Below are 11898 nucleotides of genomic sequence, written 5' to 3' on the forward strand. Positions count from 1 at the left end.
ACAGTTTTTGAAAGGATCTGTAGAGTGATAGGAGCAAAATCAGACAATAAAATAGGACGACTGAATGTTGCAGGGGGAATGTAGGAGTAGGACACAACACAGACTCTCTTCCTTAGACCAACATCCATTATGCAGTCTTTCTCTCTTCCATTGGCCAAGACTCAGACGGAATATTGAGCATATATATATTTTTGTGTTGGCTCCACAATGAACAGCCTGAAGGTACGCGTGGATTATGATGTGCAGATGGCTGAACTACAGTAGGAGACACATGTTTAAATGTCCAGAGGGTACACTTCTCTTTACTGCAGACACTAAAATCTGTTTTAGACAAAGAGAAAAGAGAACAAAATAACCAAAGAAAATAGATGAGAAGATATACATATTGGACTGTGATGAATTTGGCTTCAGGTGTTAATCTCAACAAGCGACAACAGTGTTCAGATGCTGGAACTTAGAGGTGAATGTAAGCTAGTGGTGCTTTCGGCTTTTGATGAAATGGCCTGTTGGTAATTACTGGAATAAACAGTTTCTTGCTTTAGATGGCACAACTGAGATATTTTCATGTGAAATGACTGCAGGGAAATGACTGTGTTTCATTATCTTACGCTTTATGTGTGCTGTGCTGAGAAAAATATGCTTTTCTTTATGTTTGTTGGCGTACGGAGAGACGACTGGAGGGTAATCACTGGATTGAAGAGTCTCTTAAGACGGTTGAGCTGAGAGTACAAGTTGTGTTTTGATATGTTTGGCATCAGATGCTGCCTCCAGAAGGCCCATATTGGATTGTGATGACTTTGGCCCCGGATGGTGCAGCTGGGAGGTAGATTCTGGATGGAGATGTCACACTGCAGCAGCCTGTGGTCTGTGGCTATGTCATCCAAAGCCAAGACACTACACCATCTTTGCGCACGGGATTAGCTTAGTCATGCATAGACACACACACACCCGTACACGCACACACTGGATGGCCTCCAAACCCATGTGTCTGTCATTCTGTCTTCTCCTCTAAGCTCTATTATACTGGGCTGGCTTCCACCTCTCGGGCTGCATCCTTACACTGATCCATTACCAGACACCCCTGATGTGAAAACTGCTCTCCTCCTCAGAGCTGGAAGGCACAACTGATTAAATTGGTTTATTCTAAGGGTAACATTTTTTTCAACTGTTTCAACACATATTTAAATGTTCTGAGCTACTTAGGTAAAATATACGTCCACCATGCAGGATTACAGCTTTGTTCATGTAAAAGGTTCTAGATCAGTACTTGATTTGGATTTTTATGGCTTCTTTAGTAGTAAACCTATCTGGATTATAAACCCTCATGTAGTGTAGTAAAAGAATATCCAGACTAAAGCAAATTTAAGAAAGACCACCAACCTAAAAGACATGGTGTTGGTGTTGAACATTAATGCTGTATTAGATTAAAGAATAAAGCTGCAACCTTGCTCTAAATATTACAACAAAAACCAATAAAAAAAGATCAAAACTGACAATAAAGGTATCTCGCTAATGAGTATTGTCTGGCTACAGCCAGAGAAACAGAACTCGTTGTAACTATGTTACATAGTCCTTCATCATGATAAACACGCCCAGCAGAGTTTAATTCTCCCAGCTTGTCTAACTAACAAAACATTGTAAAAGGGCACTGCATCCCCAGAGCACGCTCATTGATGTCAAGTCAACATAAAAGTGTAGTCGTGGCCAGAGCATGCGAGCGGAGTCGAGCAGTGAGAGTTTCAGCTCCTCGCTCACAAAGTATTCGTTCCCTCGGCTCCGCGATACAAAGCTGCACGGGGCCGCTCTGCTCAATATCGCTCTGCACTGAACTCAGATTTCACCCCACTCCACTAAAATGACTCACTGCTCGCTACAAATAAATATAGCTTAAAGGGAGTGTCAAAGATGTGGTGGCATCTAGTGGTGTAGTTGCAGATTGCAACTCACTTGCTTCCAAGCGTGAGTGAGAAACTACGGTGGCCGCGAAATGTGTAAAAAACTACCCTATCTAGAGTCACTGTTTGGTTTGTCAACATGGTGGCCTCCAAAATTTACCCTTGTGAAATATAATACCTACTTAAATGCATTAATTGGATTTGATTCTGAGATGGGACCCAAAAAGTGAGACCATAATCAGTCTCGAACACTACAACACTACCTGTTGACACATCGGTGGAAAATGACAGTGGGCAAACTGTCTACTGCTTGATATAATGCGGATAAGAACAGAGTGCCTAACTTATCTGTATTCAGTTCTGATCGATATGGAACTGGCACAAATTTAAGGCTGGTTCCTCAGTACCCATCCCTACAGACTCTTTCTAAGTATCTCTGGAAAGGTTATTCTGTTATGCCTTACAACTGAAAGTGTAAAAGATCCCTCTTATAGCCTGAACTTTATGCATTAAACTCTTTTAAACTGCTATTCACTAAGGACATGACCCAGATTGAGGGCAACCTTTTAGCAACTGTCCAAACTCAGTAAGGACAGTAAGGACAAAGGTTGTTTGTGAATGGCCAACTGGGATCTCACACTGACAATAAGGAGGAGAGGCAGGATGAAGAAGAACAGTACGGATGCTACATAACAACCTTTGATAGCAGTGTGGAGAAGCACTACAAGAGAAAATGAACAGTAGAGAACAAATTGCAAAATAGTTGAGGAAAGTGGAAAATCCTTCGAATAATTTTACTTGAAGAAAAAGAAGAATTCATAAAGTTAGAGAAGAGAGGCTGTGTTGTACCTTAACACAATTAGTGATGATGAATTATAAAGACATAGGATTGGTGGATGGTTTTAAATTCTGTATGGTGTGCCTTGAAACTGTCAAGACACAAATAAGAGTTAGAGTGCTGAGGACAAAAAGAGGTCAAAGACAAACAAGAGGAGGAGGAACAGGATGATGAAAGAGTGCTGAGAGACGGGTCACATATTGTCTCCACTGGGACCAGGAACTGTCTGTGTATATTTAGAGACAGTCTGAAGAAAACAGAAATTTAGAGGCAGAAGTTGAGGCTGGGAGAGAGGAAGAGGAGGAGGTTGTGTTGGGGTAACTTGGAGTAAAGGGGGTAGAGGTAACCTCGGTGGAGTTGGGACTGTTGTTGGTGTGTGAGCTGATAATGACACAACTGTGGGGGTGAATGGAGGAGACAGAAAAGAGCGGTGCGTCAGTAGAAACAGCAGTGACCAGCTCTGTCCCCAGAGCCTCTAAAACAACTTTACACTACCTGCTGTCTGTCCGAGTCCATTTACACTGGAACATCACACCCTTTACAGAGTGCCATTAAGTACCACTGAAACCACCACAAGTCTGGCAAGGCTGCTTGCACTTAGGTCCCAGTCAGTGTTGGAGACTAACACATTACAATAATGTGAATTGTTTTTTACAATTTGACATTCAGTATTTAATTAACAGTTACAAATCCCAACAATGCCTAATTACTAGGGGTGTTCTTCTAATACAATACAATATGTCTATACACAGGCTACAATAAGATTCAGGGACGATGCATTTTAATACGCAACAATTCTGTGTGATTCAATTTGATGAGATAGGTTGCAATCTGATACAGTTCTTAACAAATGTTTAATGTTATTTTCCATCCTAAATTAACATACGCCAATTCTATAAAAGTTACATTGCTTACCTTTTAATACATTTTATAAAATACAAGGTAATCCAGGGAATTCTTTCTTTATGGGAAAAAAATAGAAGACAAATCAATTCAGAATTGACATGTCATTGTGTGTATTGCTTTTCCAATAGACCAAGACAAAAAATACAGGTGAGTGTTAAGATTTGTTGTGCAATCGCTGTCCAATCCAAATGTCTCCCAAATATTAAATTTTAGATTTGATGGCACACTGTAAATTGCATTGCCATTGTTGAACCTGTTTGTTTAAGTACCGACCTCGGGAACCAAGCTGTGCTAATGTTACTCTTGTCGCTCTTTTCGCGAGACCCCATATCAGTAAATACCTCTACTAATACCATTTTGGGAGGGGTAATTCTAGCGGTAGCTTTGTTTGAAGTTGTAAAATCACACTCCAGGAATGGGTAGTAAAAATGTTTCCAAGTAATGAGTACTCCTCTTGTTCCTTTTTTAAACTGTACTACTCTTACTTAAGTATATTTTTGAGTCAGTCTACCATCCAAGAGGCAGCGTCCAGCGTCAATCGCTGTCCACATCTGGCCACTTTTTACACCAAAATCTAAGAAAGACAACAGTTACATGATGAAGCGCTTGCTATGCCTTCTGAGATCTCAGCCTTTAAAAAACATACTCTCTTAACAAGCACATTTAAGGACATGAGCCGCACATATGTACTGCAGGTGAAAATGTAGTTAGCTGGCAAACATGAGCTAATTAATAATTTTTTCATGTGTAATGTTAATTTTATATATAATTAATTTGTTATGATAATGACAAACTTATCTAGGTCTGCTAGGCATTTAAATTGGTGTGCTCCAGACTGCAGTCAACCAAATGTAATGAGAAGAAGAGAGGAGTAGAGAGGAAAAGATGTAGTGGTAGGTGAGAGAGTGGGAGATTGTTAACCTTAAATAAAAGTACTTTTCTCAAATGGTAACTTCAACTTTTACTTTAATCATTTTTAATGGGTGTAATTGTACTTTTACTTAAGTAGATTTCAGTACTCCACAGCAAATGGCTCCAGTGTTTAGTTGCTGCTCTTAAAGCCACAATGCTTTTTTTTTTTCTTTTTCTACACAGCCTGGATATAGAAGATGCAATAAGTACGTAAAATCAAGTAAGTACAATTTTGAGATACTTCCATTTCCCTCTGCTTTATACTTTTACTCCACTACATTTCAGAGGGAAATATTGCACTTTTTGCTCCATTTATCTAACAACATCAGTTACTAGTTATTTCACAATTCAATTCACAAGCTACCTGGGAATAATAAGCTCCATCTTTAGAAGCTGCAACATTAGTGATGTGACACAATGCATCAGTAAATATAAACCTATAGTATCATATTTTTCTAAAACGGGCCATTCTGCATAATAATGTTGTTACTTTAACCATATTTTGCTGCTAGCTTCCTCCCTCTAAGCAAATAAAAAAGGACAATCACTATAGGGGTCGTGCTGACAGGAAATTAAACAGAAATGTGGTAAAACCAAGAAATAACTTGAAGGTTGACCCAAACTCAAATTAATTATGTTTAACACATGGTCAACCAGTTTTGTAGTTTATTATCGTATTTCAGACATTTGAGAGGAGGCACTGTGAATCTCAGGCTCCAGGGTTTAAATTTGGGCTAGAGAGGGAGAGCAGAGGTGCCAGAGGGAGAGTGAGATGAGGATCAGCTACAGTTGAAAACAGATGCAACGACATTATCCAACACCCTGAGGGAGGAGGTGGAGTTCATTATAAGTTCAGGGTCATGCGGCAGTCAGAGCTCAGGCTGAGACTCTTATACAGACATTTTACAGTAATGTTTGCGCATGAAGGAGGAGTAGCGCACATTTCACATCCCTGTGGCCATGAATTCCTCTGGAAACACTAAATAAATGATCACAAATGTATGGTTGTTTGCCTATGAATTTATTCTTTTTAGCCTACTAGCAAAAGTGCCTGAGGATGCTAATGTAGTATTTCAATGACTACTTGAAACATTTCATTGTTATATTCACAGAAAACTTTGAATGATTCGGTGACTCCCTGACCTTTTGTATGATGTCACCATAGGTCAAATTACCCACAGAGCCTTTTTAAAATCAAAGTGATGTAATCCAATTGTTTGCATACTTTGGGTGTCTTATTTTGAAACTTTGCTGCTCTTTAAATGGTAAAATTTAAATTCAAACACGCCTGGCTTGTGGCACACACTTTCTCTTTGCAGATGCATGCTGGAACCCATCTTGCATTTCATTTCCTGAAGCACTTTTCAGCTCTTTTCAGCTGCATCCTGCTTCACAACACTGCCAAACATTCACACCTGCTGCCCAGCATTGTTAGCCGCTGGAAGCTGCTCCAGTATAACCAGACCCCTGTTGGCTCCTAAACAGGCCTGTAATGACAACTGGGGTTCATTGTTTTGGTTCAGGGCAGGATTAAATTGGGCGGAATTGATTTCCAAATCGAAGTTTAAAAGGTACCAAAAGAAGCCACACAAATAAAGAACAATGTTAATGAAACTGGAAGTGTGTGCTTATACCCATACTGGAAAATAAGCAGGAAATGACCTTGTTCATATTTGACCTGGGGGACAGTATGTTTGACAAAGTGATCTCAACTCAAAAGTCCACTTTTCAAGTTGTTCATTAGTGAAGGAAACTGCCTCAGGCGTCGCCCTGTGAGTGGGGTCTAAAATTAGTGGGTAAATTGTTGGCTGTAGCGGGTAAAATTGTCAGGCTATCCAACACTTTCTCAGTCCCAACCCACTTGGTCAGTAGCTCTTCACATCAAAACATGACACTATAGGTATCCTGCTAGAGTAATTCTTGGATGCACGGGGATCTTCGGTCAAGTTATTGATATTGCAACATCTGGTTACACTTTCAAAATAAAGCTTTTAGCCACAAAAGCTCAAGTTACCTCAGGTTTGACCCAACCCTCTCATGATAAAGTCCTGTGTTTGTTACAGCCATCCATCCACCCAAACACCTTCATACCTCCATATGCAGACATTCTCGCTCTTTATATGTCACCAGACTTTGGCGGTGGGTGCGTCCAAAAATGACACTAGAGGGATACTGACAGTGTCACATTTTAAAGAAGAGAGCCATTGACCAAGCTGCAGTATTTAACGACTTGAGAATGAATCTGTGTTAGGCCATCTGCCACTTTGATGGACAGGGAAAACACACAACAGAAAGACACATTTAGTAAGGATAGCGTATGATTAGATAGAGCTACACATCTGAAAGTCACTCGCAACTGTTATATAAAAGCAATGCTATTGGCTAGAGAACCATATTCATTTTGACTGACAGTCGAATCTCACCGAATTCTATCTAATAATCATTTGTAATAAGACATGCACACACACACAGCCTTTTGTTAGTGTATCCACTTCACTTGCTACCTCACATCAATGTCGTCTGACAGCTTGATTGATTAGCTGACTGTCCAGTTGAGCTCTCGGTCCATCAAGGACTTTGACCCAACTTCAGCCATTGAGCTGCGGGACCTGGACAATGTATGGGCACTCAGACCATGCTTCACGGTCACGGCGAAAGGAAGCAGGACTGAGGACTATTCTGACTCTGATTTTTGTCTCTCTGAGTCAGAAGTCAAGAGCATATGTAATTTGTAGTCTGTTGTGTAATTCACACCACAAGTGAATAATGTTCCATTTTACTACGAAGGTAAAACCAGTTTAGGATTAGGTTATGTGTCTTGCATTTGAATTAATTTGTTGAATTTTTCAAAAAATGACAGAATCAAGACACTGTAATAACAAATTGTAAGGCAGGAGGGAATAAACTAAAGAAAAAGCAAGTTACACAAGAGATCTGACAGATTTTTCACTGAAGGTTTCTGCCTGAGGACCTTCACACATAGGCTCATACAGAATTAAAACATTCATAAAGTGGCTTTGGGTCATTTCAATTGAATTTGAATAGTGCAACACACACCTTAGTAAGAAGCTGTTTGAACCCTTTATTCCTTGGAGGGGTCTTCAGCTCATGTCTTCTCTTCTGTTAATGTCAACCCCCCCCTAACCAAGGCTATCTGTTCCTGTGACACATCCTTATCTGGTTCTGTTCCCATTTGGCACTGTGGCAATTTATTACCCTCATATGAAGCTTTGGCCTTCCCGGCTGTTACCAGGTAGCAACCCTCTGCCAGTAGAAAAAGTCCCACAGGTCCACATCCCCATGGGACCAGACCACTTCTCTCAGAGGCGCCTTTATTTCTAGCTTAAGCACTAGTTTTCTAGAACGCCAAACAGACCATTTGTCATGTACATCCCATGAACCCTTCTGTTACCTTGGAGACTATAGTTCCCTCGGGTAAAGGTTACATGGTACAAGATTCGGAGTGTTCAAACATAGTAGAAATTAAATGTGATTGTATTTGTAACAAAAATATTCAAACACGACTATACAGGCAGTACGTGTCCCAAACAGAACCTCTAAGATGCTTATGATGAAGGGAGGTAAAAAGAGCACTACAGGGGTCAGGTGAGAACCCTGATTACCTTCTCCATAGTTATATAAAACTAACAGGAGAATCCAGGAAAGAGGATTGATCACTGGGTCCCTGATCAGTACAGCTGAAAATACAAAAACACTGATTTTATCTGAAAAAGAGTTCACGCCTGCCCTGGTAAATAGGCTGTTACATAATAGTCCACATCAGGGCAGAAGCAGGGCTAATGGCATGTGTAATGATGGCAACTGTGCATAAACTCTGACAGTGAAAATGTCTTTGCAGCACAGCATGTTTCTCCAACTTAAAAGAAGATATTTCCCTCAGTTCACAAACGCGTAGATTGAAGCCTGGAGAGATGGATTCTCATGTGATCTTGTGATTTTGTGATCTAGCTGCTTCACAAGGTTATTTCAACCCTATTCCAGTCAAATACAATGTTGTTTAATATCCCTGTTTCTGTATCAAAATGACAAAGAATATTAACAGTACAAGAGCTAATAGCTATAGTAACGTTAACTTTACTGTATGCACTACTCTATGCTGATCAAACTGATCAGAGCAGTCAGAGCTGTCTCTAATTTTCATTGAATCATCTTTTTTCTGAGCAACATTGTCCCACTTTTCGTTCAGCTTAGGTGAGTCGACACAGACGGTCCCATGGCAGGTAGCATAACAACCCTTTGACCTCTTTTTGTCTCTGTTAGTTATGACGTTCAGCCCTGCTTTATGTCTTCTCTGAGCAGGAGAAATGTGCCTGTGATCTTTAGTCTTGAGCTGCTGTTGGTTCGGCTCTCTGAATGGTCTGCCCATCAAAGGAGCTCTCATTAAGATATGTTAACAGTTGCATCATGTCCTCTGCGGCTCTGGAGTTTTCTTAAGTCTGACGAAATAAACATGAAATGTATGTTTCCAATGTGTGTGTCATTTATTTGCTTTTGGTCTCTAAATAGTATCAAAGATGAATATAGGCATACTTTAAAATGTTGATGGCGAGGCAAATTAAAAATGCTTCTATGGCCAAAAAATAAAACAAGTTGCAAGTAAAGTGTCCCTTGAGTTTAAATATAATTAGAACAAAATCTCTATTACTTACCTCTTCCTTTTATTTTGACCATTGCTAATGATGTGGGAGTATCACAGATTCAAATAAAACATTTACAAACATGCTCTGATTATTATTTGTGCATTGGCAGGCTATAAACTTCCCCTTAGCTATAAAAGAACAAATGCATACATTTCATGGCCATCAGAAACTTATAATACTAAACAAGATCTTGATCATTAGAAAATTAGCTTACAAGCTCAGATTTAATTAAGTAGCCCCAGTATTGCACCGGGCACAGCTTTATGATGCTACATCTGCGATGCAGTTCGGCTCAGGGATCCATGCGTTTTTAAATCCCACTGACGGCGTTTCAGAACCAGAGTGTCTTCAGAGCGCGTTGCCTGCCTGACATTGTTTACGTGTGTTTTGTCCTTAACAAGGATACAAAACGGAGTGTTTCTCCACTTCAGATCTCCTCTGACTGATTGACTTCTGTTCTGGTGTCACAATGTTGATGTAGCCTTAGAGTTAGAAATTTGATCTGTTGCCATTTCTGTGTCTTCCTGCCAATGTGATCTGCTCTGCGTTGTCTGTAACGGGCGCAATCAGCACCGGTGGCCGCGACACAGCCGGAACGCATCTCGGCCTTGTTCAGTGGAATTTGGGGGTTAGTAAGTTAGCTAAACTGTAATAATACTGAACGTTAATCTGTTGTTAACCTCAATCACATAGGCATAAGAAGATCCAGTCTTTTATAAATTTAGCAAAACATAATAATACAATAAATAATTCAATTAACATACAGCTCTAACAAACTCTCCAGAGCCTGTGGAGGGGAGAGATGGAATTGTCTGCCATTCACCACTACGCTAACTGCGCCGAAAGCTGTGGCACCCATGTACACCGCCTCACTCTTTATACACAGATGCTGAATTGGCTCTGTTACTACCTGCACTGCTGCCGGCAATTCTGTCTTTGTACCATAGATTGGTGGGGCAGAATGATGCCGCAACATTCTCGCCCAACAGGCTGTGTGAATGGGGCTCGTGTGAAAGGAAAGGATAATAAAAAACAATGATTTCCTACAGTTTGAGAAAAGTTTTGGCTCTTTAGCTGTAGAATTGAGAATATTGGCATTTCACATTTTTTCTTGACAATTTTGGGGACTCCAATCCTGGAAGTTGTACTTTCTAGTGACACTGTTGTATTTTCTAGACATTCAAATCTTGAAGATTCTTAGACTGTTTGAGCCAGGGGCCCAAACACAGCCAGCATACTAACTCTGCTGTTATTGAGCAGACTCACCAGAGACAGGCCACTCCGTTAAAGCAGCGGTGTCTGGCTTAGGCGGTGTAGGAGAGAAGGCGACGGGTTCATCCTGGGCGAGGCTTATGGCTGCAAGCAAGAGAAAAGTTGAGGAGCCACAGACAGTTTTTTTTCATAAATATCCTTCACAGCGCTCTGAGGCCGTGAGCCGGTTGGGAGTTGGGACAAAGAAGGAAAAGAACATTAACTGTAACAGCCTGAGAGTGAGTTCATATAAGGCTGCATTATACCGTATATCTGCAGATATTTATAGCCTGAGGGCGGCATATGGCTTCATCTAAACAATGTGGAGCCAGCAGTGTTAGCTGACTGTTGCTGCCTTCAAAACATCCTTGACCAAAAGATATACTGCTTAAATGATATTGTACCTCAAATATACTTCACTATATTGTGACATATACACATAGATATGTAAAATGTATTCTTTTGAACAAATATCTGTTATGTAAAATCAAAGAAAAGTTAGTCAAGCTTTGTCAGCATTTAGCCTGAAGGCAAAAGTCTGCTTCGACACAAAGCAAGGAGATTATCTCAGCTTTGTATTTCCATGAAAAAAATCCATTGGAAGTTTTTTTAAAGAGAAATGTAAGCCCACAAACACTGACGCCTGTTAGGAAAGGAAACTTGAAATATTAAGTTACCAAGTCACAATTCTGATGTGATTACAGATAGGCATAATAATCACTTTTAAAGTCATAATTATGGAATATCTAGTCTAAACAACATGTCACACTTTTGATAAATGCTTAATTATGATATAAAGTCAACATTTTCGTAATTATCACTTATTACAGTTTTTCATATAAAAATAGTAACATTTAATAAAATGAAAACTAACAATAAAGAAACTTGTATTTAGTGTTAGTGTTTCACTTACAGTGAGTATTTGTGACTGAATTTGACTTCTACACAACACGGTCCTTGTCTGCAGCTTTTTCATGCTGTGCATTATTCCTTATTCAGTAAGTGTATTCCTGCTGCAGTAGGTAACCTGCCATTATTTGCCATTATTCTTGAAATGTCCACTGTGTTGTGGCAGTAGTACATGAGACAGATGATCGGTAAAACAATCAGGTTCCTCTGGCTCTAGCGATCCGAATGACATTTAAAAGAATCCACCGGGCCTGTTTTGTTTTGTTTTTCTTCCAGGCCCGGCAAGAATCCACCGGGAGAACGAACAATCAGAGCCAAGAAAGATATAAAGTTGAAAGTGTAAAGATGATTGATTGTTGAGTCTCATTCCGAGGGTCCCAAAGCATCTATATCTGACGACCGGGGAATGAGATTCAACAATCAACTATCTTTCTTTGCTCTGATTGGTTGTTTTGTTCTGGCACGGTGGGTTCTTGCAAATGCCATTAGGAGCGCTAGAACAAGCCAGAGGAAACAGATTTTTTCA

This window comes from Morone saxatilis, unplaced genomic scaffold (assembly GCF_004916995.1).
Source record: "Morone saxatilis isolate NCDOM2014 unplaced genomic scaffold, NCSU_SB_2.0 Contig8, whole genome shotgun sequence".
NCBI classification, from domain to species: Eukaryota; Metazoa; Chordata; class Actinopteri; family Moronidae; genus Morone; species Morone saxatilis.